The 14281-nt window shown below is 45.9% G+C and overlaps 1 long non-coding RNA gene across 1 annotated transcript; it reads left to right on the top strand.

The window, feature by feature from the left end:
• The first annotated feature begins 4143 nt into the window (after positions 1-4143).
• Positions 4144-9073, top strand: LOC102147468 (uncharacterized). Its single transcript, XR_002800667.2, has 4 exons — positions 4144-4269; positions 6354-6443; positions 6512-6622; positions 6871-9073. It is a non-coding gene; the product is annotated as an uncharacterized lncRNA (long non-coding RNA).
• The last annotated feature ends 5208 nt before the right edge of the window (positions 9074-14281 follow it).

Raw genomic sequence — 14281 nt, 5'->3', positions numbered from 1 at the left:
CTGTTTGCTATCTGTCCAGACTGAAGGAAATAAGAGGAAGGGCTGGGTGGAAGCACGGGCTGTGACCTGTTGGAGGCAGCTGGGAAATGCCTTCTCTACATTCCTTCGTTCATTCAGGCAACAAACATTTATTGGGAGTTGGGTTTGGAACTTGGTGAGGTCCCAAGCTGGGACGCAATATAGGTGAATGGAGGCAGGACTCCATTCCCTTTGGTTGTTTTCCTAATAAACTTTACCTCCAAACCTGCACCCGGTAGCCATATTTTACATGCACTGTAATTTGCAGCATTCCTGCCTCTTGTGTTGCCATGGTTTTCAAAGGTTGCGTTTATTTTTATCATCTCAAGACCATATCTCAAGCACTTCTCTCATGTGTAAACGTCTTTATGATGGGAGCTCTCCCTGGGAAGATCAAATGGAAGTGTGCCCAGTCTGGACTGTAAGGATCCATCTGAGGGTGTGGTCTATTGCCTAGGATAGTGGGTCCATCTGCCAGGATAGCACCTGACGAATGTGAGGACCAGGGAGCTCCTACCGCTGTGCACATGTGGGGCTGACTGAGGAGATGCCTCCACAGAGACGGCAGAGATGGAGAGTTGCAGAGACAGAGGCAAATGTCAAGAGCTAGGAGGCAGCCAGCCATGCCCAGGACATGGGCAGTGGCTCTGGGTTAAGTGGGGAGCAACAAAGGCATGGGGAAGTGTTGGACATGAGGAAGCAAGCAGAACCGGATGACAGATGAGCAGGTAGGGCAGAGCCTTCCAGAGCCAAGGCCCCGACCGTGTTCCCTTTACACTTTCCTGTGCGAGAGTCTGAGTCTTAACAAGGATGAAGAGAGCCAGGCTGGACGACCGAAGCAGCCGATTGCAACCTGTGACCCTGAAATGTGGAGATTAGCAGAGACCAAGGGCCTCACACCAGCCTGAGAGTCTGGGTTAAGATGTTTCTTTTTAATTGGAACCAGTTGACTTGACACAAGTACAAATAGGCGTCTCTTTTCACTTCTGAAAAGAAACAAACAGGGGTAAGAGAAGAATACCTAGTGTGGAATCCTGACAAATAATGGTGGAACCAACACAGATGTCCCTGTTAGGATTCCATCTGCCTTGCAGGAGCTCACTGTACCTATCAAAAGTCAAGGGCTGAGCCTCAGGCTAATCGTGAGAAAAACCATCAGACCCATCCCCAAACACCTGACCAGCGCTCTTCAAAACCATCGAGCTCATCAGTGAGAGAAACTGCCACAGCCAAGAGGAGCCTGAGGAGACCTGAGGTCTGCATGTAACCTGGGACCCTAGATGGGATCCTGGAACAGAAAAATACGTCACGTAAAAAGTAAGAAATCCTGGGGGCTGGCCCCGTGGCCGAGTGGTTAAGTTCGCGCGCTCCGCTGCAGGCGGCCCAGTGTTTCGTTGGTTCGAATCCTGGGCGCGGACATGGCACTGCTCATCAAACCACGCTGAGGCAGCGTCCCACATGCCACAACTAGAAGGACCCACAACGAAGAATATACAACTATGTACTGGGGGGCTTTGGGGAGAAAAAGGAAAACAATAAAAAATCTTTAAAAAAAAAAAAAGTAAGAAATCCAAATACACTATGGACTTCCATTAATAATAATGTATCAGTACTAGTTCATTAATTATAACAAATGTACCATCATAACGTAAGATGCTTATAGTAGGGGAAACTGGATATGGAATGTATTGGAACCCTCAGCACTATCTTCTTAATTTTTCTGTAAATCTAAAACTCTTCTAAAAAATAAAGTCCATTTTTAAAAAATCAAGTCAGGGGTCGAGAGCACAGACTTGGAAGGCAGGCTGCGGGGGGTCCAGTCCCCCTCCTTGTCACCTCGGGCAAGCCACTAACACTTCCCGCACCTCGGCTTCCTCGCTATAAAACGGGAATAATCCTTGCCCTGGGAACTAAATAAGTTAAAACTCGTCAAACTCTGGAAGAGTGCCTGGCACCGAATAAGTGCTACAACTGCTTATTTGACACACAAGTAAGACTAAAGGTGCAGGTTCACCTCAAATGTTCTGTCAAACAAGAGCAAGGGTATATTAGCCGAGTTTTTATTTTTCTTACAAAAACAAGAGGAGCATGCTCAGGGCTCAGTTGGGGCTTCACTCAGATACCTCAAGGCCCTGCCCCCTCCCTCCAGCTTGGCCTGAGTTCAGCTCTTCCTGCTCTTTCTCCTGATGGTTTCCCATCCTCTGCCAGGTTCGGATGGAATGATGCAGCCTGAAAACCTCCTGCCGTATCAGCACAGGCAGATACACCGCCTCTTGCCTGTCCTATCTCTTCCTTCCTCCCCAAGAGCAGCCTACTAAATCTAGGATCTAGCAATACCCCCATACACCTCCAGTTCCACCACCCTCCCCCAGGTCCATGGCCTCAGCCCCTAGACCATTCAGCTGGCTGCTTTGCCTGCACTGACGCCCTTCCAGCTCGGAGAGCCTTGGTAAGGAAGGGAACATGACACTCCAACAGGATGCTTGGGAAATGCGTATGTTCCTGAGTGCTCAGGAAGAGGTCTCCCTAAAGAACAATCCTGAACTTTGTCCAAGTGGTTGAAAGCTTGACACAAGTCATCTTCCTGTGAGCATCTGAAAAAATCCTGTGTCCAGGCAGAATCAGATACACACATCTGCTGCTTCCTTCAGTCAAGATCTTGAATTCCTAGGGCTGTTTCCTGCTCCTGCTCGCGGCCACACTCCCTTTCTGGGGCTGTGAAGTAAAACAAAAGCCAAACACAGCAACGATGCAACAGCGAGGGAAGAGCTGAAGCTCAGGACGAGGCTGAATCTCCCAATACTACTCCTTGGTGGGTTTCCCCACTTTCTTCTAAAGAGACCTATTTCTTGTCAAACTGGTGAAGGAGTCGTTCATATAACCCTCATTTTGCAGATGAGGAAATCAAGTCCTACCAGGAGACAAATAGAAAAGAGATTTGGGGTGTGTTTCCTGACTGGAGAAGGGGTTGCAATCCTCATCCGCATTCTCTCAGGGGTTAGAAAATTTTCTTTGCTTTCCATCATGCCAGTACTTGGCAATGACCTACATAGACCACATGTCTAATAATAACTTGAGCTTTATTAGCACCCAACATTCAAGGGCCTCTGCAGATTTGGCAAAGACTGACATTGACTAAATCATCTGCTTGTTGCAAAGAAAACTTCACTCCTCTGGGGCAGCCTTTGAAGAGAAGAAGCTGCCGGCTAGGAGTATCTGGCACAGCAGTCATTTGTCTGACTTTTTTTCTTTTTCATTTTTTTTTGTATGGAAATCTCTAAAATCATGGCTCACTTGAACAGGGTTGATATTTAAGATATGTAACAACCAATATGGCTTGGATATCGACCAATCAGAACGGATGTTGGCCAGGATACCCACCCAGGATCCAACTCCCATTCCCACCCCTGGTTGGCCAGGCATTGCCCCTGAAGTTTCAGGTTTAGGACAAGGTCCAGGGAATTCCAGTGAAGGGGTGTAGTGTGGTAGTCAGTGTGGTGGGACAATGGCTATACCAAGTGAGAGGGAAATAATTCAGTATTCAACCTGCTGACTGTCAACCCTAACTGCACACGTATTCTCAGTTCCCTGCAAGCACAGATCCATACCACATGGCTGAACACAGACTTGCTCCTAAGCATACATGACGGTTAACTATGGCAAACCAAGGAGCAGAGGTGTTTGAATTCAAGAGCCTTGAGAATTTCATTTTACTGCATCCCACCTCCCCTCTGGTCCACTGAAGCTGGAGCTGGAACTGGAGGTGGGTCAGGTGAGTGGTTACCTGAAGTGAACAGATGTAGGAAGAACCAGAGAGTAGGGGCATGTCACAAATGACAGCATGAGATCGTCAAAGTTAGGGAAGCCCGAGAGGGTTCCTGAGTCCAAAGGACAAGTGTGGAGTTAGACCTGAGAGATAAGACAAAACAGAGCAAATGCTGGGAAGATCCCAAGACAAGACAGTTAAGAGGATCAGAGCAGAGTGAAGGAAGAGAGTGCAAAACCATTGTCTCAAAAGCTCCACCACTCCTTGCCGGGGGAAGCTTAACCCTGGTTGAAAGTGTACTGAAGGGGTGGAGCTACTCAGTACTCACCAGCTCTTAGAACCTCCCTGTGAGAAGATTTCCCATGTTTGCAGCTAGCTCACACAGCAAGGTCTTTCCAGAAAAGATGTCCCAGATGCCAAAGCTGACACATCAGAAAGATCATCATTTGAAGGGCTGCTTCCCACTGGGAAAAAGCATGATTTGGGTGAGTGGTCTTTTCCACCAGAGTCCAAATTCTCTAGGACTTTGGCCATCTCAGAATAGGGTCGCCTTATAAATTTTTGCCAATACGGTAATTCTAATATAGTCATTTTCAAAGTGGAGAGACTTCAATGAAAGAATTCTCCTGATGGATGCAAATTGCTTCCCAAACATGTGAGTCTTTTCTTCTCTTCTCCTGAGTAAATGCCACGCAATCCTCCAACTGTCATTTACAGAGAACTAATCGCTTCTTACTAGTAACTTATTAAGTGAATCACTAAGGATGACTGAATTTGGAATTTGTGTGTGACCAGAATATTTTTAGTCAGTGTTCTATCCCAGATTCTGTCATCCATGCAACAAGTGGCCCCTTGCAAAGCTCTGGCTGTGCGGGCACGCTGTAGATGGCCAGAATGCCCGTGCTTGGGAGGAAGCAAGTTTTGTTATCTCTTTTATCAGTTGCTGCTACTGTGTTACCCATGTGGTTGGTTTGAGATGATCTGATCTTCTCAACAATGTTTACATCAGTATTTGGTCCTGTAATTTTCTAATGACAGATTGAAAGATATGTGAACATCGTGGTTCAAATAGGAATGATCATTACCCCAACCGCAGAAGCAAATGTTTACATAATGCCACCCCCTCCCCCCAAAAACAAGCTGCTTGTACATTGACACTTCATTATTATAAACAAGTCTCATCTTTCTTCCATTGGAAAGTGTAAAAGAATAGACGGATAACGAGGTCCCCACCTAAGCGAGTTGTAAAAAAAGTTTGGGGGTTATTGTTTTTCTCAGGGAAGATTTTTTAAATGCAATTTTATTTTTTAAATGTTATAAATTTCTATGATTCAAAAGTCAAAATAATATTGAAAGTATAATTGAGAAGTTTCACTCTCTCTGCTACCCGAGTCTCCTTGGATTTTCCACTCCACCCCACAGAAGTCACCACTTTCTTAGTTCCCTGTATATCTGCCTAGCTTTTTTGGGGGGCGGGGGAGGAGGAAGATTGGCCCTGAGCTAACATCTGTGCCAATCTTCCTCTATTTTTTGCATGTGGGATGCCACCTCAGCACGGCTTGATGAGTGGTGTGAAATTCGGCACCCAGGGTCTGAACATGCGAACCCCGGGCTGCAAAAGTAGAGTGCGAACTTAACCACTATGCCACTGGTCCAGCTCCACCTAGCACGGTTTTTATGCAAATAGAGGTAGTCGTGTTTTCCTCTAAAAGGGAGAGATAAATATTCCACTAATGCACAAAGCTCCCCTGAGCCCACATTAGGAGGTAAAGTGAATAAGGTAGATAAGTTCAGAGGTGACCCTAGAAGACAGAAATAATCTCTGAAGTCTATCTTCCTATGACTGTCAGCAGCACCGGCCTTTTTTTACATACCTGGCTCTTGGGAAAATAATGGAATAGAGTGTTTTCTCCTGACTCCCTGGCTCTGCTTTCATATTCTGCATCATCCCTTGTCAACAATACCATAAAAGTCCCCGACAAAGATCCATCTTTTGTTCTACACCCCACACCCACCTCCAATAAACATATCAGTCCCTGTGGGGACGGGTAAATGGATTCCAATGTACACAGTATTCAAGGACGAAATGTCTGGCTCATTCAAATCAAGGTTTCCTCCAACTGGAAGCAGTCCTTCAAAATGAGTCTGATGGGGAAACTTGATACTGGAGGATGTCCCAAACATGCAATAGTCTACGGATTTATGGAGGGCTTATTATGTGCCAGGTGTTGTGGCAGATGCCAGGTGGAAGGGCAAGTAGGACACAGGTCCCACCCTCCCGGACCTCAGAGGCTCAGGAGGAGAGTTACAGGGCATTGTAATAAGAGTCACGAGGAAGGGCCCTAACCAGGGTGGAGAGCTCAGGGAAGGTGTCTCAGGAGAGGCCTCATCAAAGCTGAGACAAGAGGGGTAAGGAGGACTCAGTCAGGCAGTGAGTGGGGATTTGAGGCAGCATTATGTGCAACGGCCTTGGGATGAGCAAGCCATGGCTCTTTCCTCCTCTCCTACGACTTCCTTTCCAAGTGGGACCTGGTGGAGATCATTCTGGTAAGCAGTGATTTGAATGCAGTGCAGGGGCAGTAGGAGTTGGAGGCGCTCAGGAGCGAGTGGAAGTGTGGAGTCCCTCACATCACAACACATGGACGTGTGCCTGCTCAAGGTCTGTGCAAGGTCGGGGGCGGGGGGCACCAGGGAAGAGTCGAGAAACTAAACGCCTTCTCTCCCTAGGACCCCCAAGCTTATTCCAGGCACACTGCATACATTGCTTGGAAACCTCAGAAAATATCATGGCAATGGGAGCTTCGAGGGAAAGGTCTCGAAATGTCAATGAGTCAGAAGGTGAGTCAATCTGGTTCCCAACAGAAAACAGATGGCACATTCAAAACAGGGTAACCCGGGGAGGGACTATTTACAAAGTGTGGGGGGTGAGGGCTCAGTTGATGGTGCAGCCCTAGGCCCAAAGGAAGGAGAGAGAGGACAGACGGCAACCCCCAAGTCCTCACTGAGACTCGGGGCGGCAGGATACTGGACAAGTTTTCTTTTCGTGTTTACGCTTTTCTCTATTTTTCTAATATTCTCAAAATTAGCACATATGACTCTTGGAGTTGGAGAAAATATGATTTTTGAAGTAAAAAAGGCAAAACCACAAACCACATCAACAACAATAACAACAAGGAATGTGTCCCAAGGAGGCCCCACTGGGCAGTACAAATGCTTCCATTAATGAGGTCGGGAAAGGGAGGCCTCACAAAAAATTCTGTCCCACTCTGAATAGCCAGCTGACCCTTTCCCACAGGACACTGACCACAAGCAAAGCAAAAGCAACTGGCATTCTTGACGAACTTCTTGAGAAGAAGACTCACTGGGCCCTGAAGAAAGTGCTGCCCAAGCCCCTCTTGTTTCTCTGAAGTGAACCTTGTGGGGAGGGAGGGGCAGACACTCAACACTCCAGGGACAGGGGTTCAAGTCCCAGCTCAGCCACTTCACCATGGGGAAACCTCAAGCTAGTCATGCACTGGCTCTGAGTCATGGTATCCCAGTGACCATGAATATGTATGATAATCCTTCCTTCTTAAAGTCATTGTGAGGGTCCACGGCGTTGTAAACCACCAGAAAACCTACAAATGCTACTTGTAAGTGAAGGGAGGGTGTGCATAAACCGTAATCACCACCCCGAAAGGCAGGAACAAGGATCTCAACCGGTCCCCTCTGCCGTGGCACACAGCATCTAGGAGGCCTGCAGCACAGCTTGTCTTTGGACAGAAAGAGCTCAGTCTTGGGTGAGTTCGGGAGAAGCACATGCAGGGCCAGATGCAGCTGTGACAGGTTTCCGCATATCTCATCAGATAGCCTTCTTTCTCTCATCTTCTCTGCGTCTCCCCTCCTCAGCTCCCTGGGGTCCCTGTGCCTGGAACCTGGCTAGGAGCCTCTCGTGGGGGTCTCTCCCTACCTACAGGGTGGAGGAAGGCCCCCAGGTTTAGGACTTTCAGAGACTTCAGAGGGCAGCACCCATGACACCCACCTTTCTCCGGCTCCCTTGACTGCCTTTGGCAGTGTCGTTTCAGCGTGCGATTGTGCTAAAAGACTTCTGTCCCATGAGGAAGAAACGAGATGGATGAGGCAGGTGGAAAGCCTGTCTCGCTGTATGAGAAAAATCATGGTAGAAGAGGGCATGAAAAGAAGGCAAAATAAGGACATGGAAAATTCCTGATAAAGACTGCGCGAAGCCTGAAGACGCGATCACCTTCTTTCACAGTCATTCCCAATCCTTTGACACGTGCTGCTGTGGGGCCTGAGGCACTCGCAGCAGAGCCTGAAGGTTTTAGGGCTGAAACAAAATGCAGTGGCCAAGGAAAACTCTTCTCGGATTCTACCTCCTCTCTACGCACGCATCACCTCTCACACCTCACACCACAGCCCCGAGGAGACCGAGGAGCACCCGAGCCACACACCCGAACTTCTTGTTGCTTGAAAGCATTGAGCCTGGCTTCCTCCCCAATTCAAACTGCATGATCTGACCTACAACTACGAGTGCTTGTCCTCGGTACTGACAAAGGATGGGTGGTAGGCACAGGGACTCCAGAAACGGAGAAACAGGTATGAAAGTGGAGCGCTTGTCCTTCCTGCAGGATGGGGGAGTGGCTAAAAGTTTGGATTCTGGAGTCAGACTGAGAAGGTCCAAATTCCACCTCCTCTGCTTCTTGTCGGGGTGACCTGCTTTCTCAACCACCTGAGCCCTCCGATCCGTCTCTGTCAGTGGGATAAGCAGACTTTGTGTGCTTCTTCAGGTGATGCAACGTAAAATACACAGCGCCAACTCCCACACATTTTTGCCTTAAAAATAAAAATTGGCCCTGAAACTAATCAGGTCTCTAGCTCTCTTACCAAGTCACAGGAAATACAGGGGACTGAGGAACAAATTAAGCAACACTACGAAGAAGCAAGCAGCCGAGCCCCGAACGTGGAACATTCTGTAAGATAAACGACCTGGTGTCTTCAACAAGTCAACAGCATGGAAAAGGGAAAAAATGAGGAGTGGGAACTGTTAAGGAATAAAAGAGACCTAAAAGAGAGAGATGCCTTAAAAACAGCCCTAAAGAGACATCTGTGAGAGAATGAACCTAATAGTAAGGAATAGCTGTTCATTTTGTGAGGTTGGATAAGGGCGTGGTGGTTATATTCCAAAAAGTCCTTACCGATTACAGGTGCACACTGAAGTATTTGTGGTGAAAGGATGTGTGTCTGAGATTCATAGGGTCAGGGAGGAATATTAAAATAGTTGGAGCTGGACGATGAGTGCCTGTGTTTTCATTATATTCCTCTGTCTATATCGTGTATTTTTGAAATTTTTTATAATAAAAAGTTTTGATATGGTCACAAATATATGACTACAGATTGTGCTAGGGGCTGAATGGGACACTTTAGTAGGACCTCAGCATCTGCAGCTTACAGAGCTTGCATCCAGGGCTGGGCCAACAGTTGCTTGCAGCTTTACCTGCTTCACTTCCAGAGTGAGCCACGTGTCTCTCTAACTTGTGGCAGGGGATGCCAGCTTGAGCCTGCTCAGGACACCCACCCTGCCGTGAGGAGCCTGTGAGCACAGGGGAGTTGATGCTCCTGGGGCAATCAGCCAGGTGCCTTGCTTAAAGGTGCATAAACTGAGACTACGTGAAGTGAAGGGGCCCCTTCATGGCAACTGGTCAGGGACAGAGCTGGAGCAGGGATTCTGTCTTCATGACGTCTATGGTACCCAGCAGAGGGCTTTGCCCACTGTACGCCTTCAATAAGGATGATGTTTTGCATGCTTAAATAAATGTCTGAGTCAAAAGAATAGGGACCATAACTACACAACACAATTAACAATAGAGAGTTCTAAAAATAGGTCTATTTTGTTTCATATGACTGATTTTAAAATCCCAAAATATCATCTGAGAAAATGAGTAACTATAAAGGAAGATAGTCTTTCGTCCCACAGCAATACACTTCCACATGGTGATAAAACATCAGGCTGACTGTCTCTTAGCTCTGCCTTCAACATAATGAACCCAAGTATCCGCGCCCATAGAGGGATGTGTGAACAGGTGCGTGCACTCCATATTGTTGTAGATAAAAATAGTTCACAAGCTTGGAAAAACAATCTGCTTTAATTCTAGGAATTTGAAAAACACTTGCAGCCAAGAACAGAATCTCAATTTTGAAGATAATTGGCATTTCCCCCCAACCACAAATATTTTAAATATTAAAAGTGAGATAACACACAGAGGCAACTCCTCAGGCCCAAGTCCTTGTGGCCGTGGGAATCCACTTTCTCCCCTCTCTCTCTTTCTACTCTCTCTTGGGGCTTTCAGGGGACTACGACTGAATCTATAGGATTGCCAAGGTTTAAAAAAATAAGCTACTTGGCTATCACGTAAAAATATGCAAAAGATATCCATACTCTGTTTTTTGTGTAAAGAGCAAGGTGGGAAATATTTTTTGTTAGAAAACCGACAAGAAAAAGGCTAGTTGAGTGATGAAGTTTCCCACTGTGTGGCTAACCTGTTTAGCCAGGGCCAGATGGTTCGGTGGGCCCATAATGAGATCAAACGGATTCTCCATTGAGGTCAGCATTGAATCCAGCCTAGGTCACAAATAATAGAGTTGTTTGGCCAGAAGTATGTTCAGACACTGATGGAAATGAGAGGATGTTTAGAGACACAGACATATCTGAACTTGGGTCTAATTTGGCTCCTTTCTGGCATCCTTTGGTCCTGAGTTGCCGTGGAAGGAAAGCTTTCTGTATAGGATAGATCTATAACTGTGGTTCTTTCCCAAAAGATTACAGAATATCCATGACTTTCCAAAACTTTAAAGAAAGACATAGTGTCTAGTATAAAGTAGAAGGTGGAGAATCCTCTCGTACATGGTAGATAAGAGTGTAAACTATGACAACTTTTCTACAGATAAATTTGACCATATATATCAAAAAACTCTAAAAGTTTGCAGAGCATTTGCCCAGCATTCCACTTGTAGGAGTTTATTCTAAGGAAATAATCAAGGATGTGCCCTAAGATATTATTTATATTAACAATAATTTTTTCAAAAATAGAACAATGAACTAATCTTACTGCCCAACAATAGACGATTATTTTTTTTAAGTGCTGGTACCAAGGAATAGCTTCAGTCATTAAGAAAAATATTGCAGACGTATATTTATTGACATGGAAAGATGTCTGGGACATATTGCAAGTGGCAAAAAGCCGGTTATAAAATAGTCTGACCCTACTTTTGCTTTTCAAAAGCTTTATATACACACATGCATATACACACAAATATACGTGTACATGTGCTTTGGAAAAATGTATTAAAAAGTTAGTCACAGTTCTCTCTAGGTAATAGCGTAACAAGCAATTTTTCTTTCCTTCTTTTTAGTCATCTTTATTTTCTAAACTTTTTATAGTAAACGTTTTTATGTTTTTTGCTGAAACGTATTTAAAAACAGAAATTCACAGCTCTTCAGGGGCCGGCTCGGGGGTGCAGCAGTTAAGTGTGTACATCCCGCTTCTCGGTGGGCCGGGGTTTTCCGGTCGGATCCCAGGTGCGGACATGGCACCGCTTGGCACGCCATGATGTGGCAGGTGTCCCACATATAAAAAAGTAGAGGAGGATGGGCACGGATGTTAGCTCAGGGTCAGTCTTCCTCAGCAAAAGGAGGAGGATTGGCAGCAGTTAGCTCAGGGCTAATCTTCCTCAAAAAAACAAAAGAGCTCATCAGAAGGATTCTATGCAGTGGCCAAAAGGCAGGACAGTGGAAGTGTGGTCTATGGAAGAAAAGGGAACAATAACTCGGATCAGACCCTGTCCTCCTTCTTGAGAGATGTGTTTCTAGGGAGGTCAGCCCCAAACTCGCATGGGGTGGGGAGGCCTCTGCGGTCCTCCCACAGCAATGCTGAGACAGCTGTGCTCTTTACAACTGTCAGGCTGTGCCCCGTCGGCTCCCTAAGAAGAAACCTTTCACCGGAGTGGGGCGTGGGGTGGAGCGGCCAGTTCCTAGGCAGGAACAAAACCCAGGCCACCCGTCTCTTTCTTAAAAGTTACTCTTCTTGGCTTATGCCTCATCCTCAACTATTTAAACATTAAATTTCCTAATCCCTCAAGAGAGTTCTTTGGAAATGTGAAAGGAACCCATATAACCCTCAAGAGAGCACAGAGACAGCCAAAGTCGGTTTCTTTTGATCTTTCTCGGTTTTGGGTGTGCCTCCTAACAACAGATGTCTCAGCACTGGGGGGAGCCCAGCCTTAGGTGATGCTCCTTTTTTCCCTTGGCCCTCTGAGGTCTGCAGTAAGTACTCCCACCCTATTAGCACACACGTCCTCCACAAAAGCGGGTACAGTGTCAAACCTAGGATGAGTAAGTCTGCCCCAGAATGCTAACATCAGCTCAAAAGGCAACCAAGCCAGCATCCTAACCTAGGGCTTGGAGCCTTCTGGCTAAAAGGAGGGCTGGAGTGATGCGCATAGCCTGCCTTGACAGGCTCCTGGGCTCCTGCAAGGCAGCTTTGGAGTTAGAAAGGCATACATGTTTAGAGGTGATGACGTCTAGCGCTGAGAGGCCCACAGTCGACCAACATGGCCATCCGCAGGCCAGACTACTTACCAGCTCTTGATGCTACAGAAACTCTCGGAATCTTAGTACCTTTGTTTGTAAAGTGGACATAACACAAATGCAGGGAAAGTGTATGGATTAAATAAAACGATTAGGCCAGTGGGCCTAGAAGAGTCTTATGCAGAAGGTCTGTGGCACCTGTGCTGAAAAACAACTGGGCCCTATCTTCTGACCTAACTTCCCAGGGGCAAAGATTGCTGATCATCCCCTCCAACATCAGCCCGCACCTCTTCCTTAGCTGCACAGCAGCTCCCTGGAATAAGGGTCCCATTTCCCAGCCTCTCTTGGAGCTATGTGTGGTGGTGAGGATATATTCTGGCCAGTGGGATCTAAATGAGAGTGTCACTTGAACTTCTGTTATGGGAAGGAGTGGCCTCTTCACTCTCCTTCCTCTTTCTCCTGGGCCAGAATACAGACTTGATGGCTGAAGCTTAAATAGTCAAATAATCTCATTGGCCCAAGAGGTGAGGATGGCAGAACAATAAGACAGAAGGAGCCTGGGTCCCTGACCACTTCACAGAGCCCCCACACCAGCCCCAGACTCCCTACCTCTAGATTCCTCTAGGGGAGGAAGAGAGAAACTTCTTGTTGTTTAAGCTGCTATTGTTTCGGATTTTCACCCACATCCAGACAGACCTAAGCCTAGCTAAAACATCACTCATGCTGTATTTAAAGCTGGCTTTTTTTTTTTTTCCTGGTCTCGTCCTTTTGTGAAAACAATGATTAGCAATTTACCACCCTATTAGTAGCTGTTCGCATTTGTGAAATCTCCTAATAAACATCTTCCTGACTCACAGCATCTTATATCACACTGTCCCCCACTGACAAGTCACCACCCACCCTGAAGGGTTTCCCAGTTGACTCAAGAAACAGGGCTGTTTCACGAGCACCCACCACAAGGAGACCCCAGAGTCAGGGCATCAAAGAAAGATTATGTTTATAAGAGAGGAAGTAAACGCATATCCGGGGAGTGGGAGGAGGTTGTGATATTTTTGAAAGCTTTAAACTGCAACATTTCAGAGATATTTTTAAAGATCCAGAAAGATCTGTTTGTAAACTTTTAGGAATGATTTTTTTTTCTTTAAACGGAAGATTTATTTTAGTCTCCCATTTCCTGTCTCTTTCTCTTTGTTTATTTTATGATAAGAAAACACGATATGATGAAAGAAGCTTGTTTTGAACTAATTTTCTTTTCTAAAAGTTTTGTCTCTGACAGCGTTTTGTCCAAAAAAAAAGGATTATTTTCTTGGCTATGATTTCTTGAGGTGGCTTGTTTCCTTGCTCGAATTGCATGGTTTGTTTTGGTTGCTGATGACACTCAGGGTTGGTTTGTCAGGTTTTTGTGTGTGTAGTAAAATATCCATAACATAAAATCTACTATTTTAACCATTTTTTAAGTGTGCAGTTTACTGGCACTAAGTACATTCATATTGTCGAACAACCATCACTACCATCCATCTCCAGAATGTTTTCATCTTCCCAAACTAAAACTCTGTACCCATTAAACAACAACTCCCTTCTCTTCCCTTGCCCCAGCCCCTAGCAACACCCATTCTATTTTCTGTTTCTAAGAATTTGGTTACTCTAGGAACCTCATGTAAGTAGAATCATACAATTCTTGTCCTTCTGTGTCTGGCTTATTTTACTTAGCATAATATGTTCAAGGTTCATTCATGATATAGCATGTATCAGAATCTCATTCCTTTTTTAGGGTTGAGTAATAGTTCCTTGTACGTCTATACCACATTTTATTTATCCATTCATCAGTGATGGCCACTTGGGCTGCTGCCACCTTTTGGCTATTGTGCTGCTGTGAACATGGGTATACAGGTATCTGTTCTAGGCTCTGTTTT

This window comes from Equus caballus, chromosome 16 (genome assembly GCF_041296265.1).
Source record: "Equus caballus isolate H_3958 breed thoroughbred chromosome 16, TB-T2T, whole genome shotgun sequence".
NCBI lineage: Eukaryota > Metazoa > Chordata > Mammalia > Perissodactyla > Equidae > Equus > Equus caballus.
This window is presented reverse-complemented; position numbering and strand designations above follow the sequence as displayed.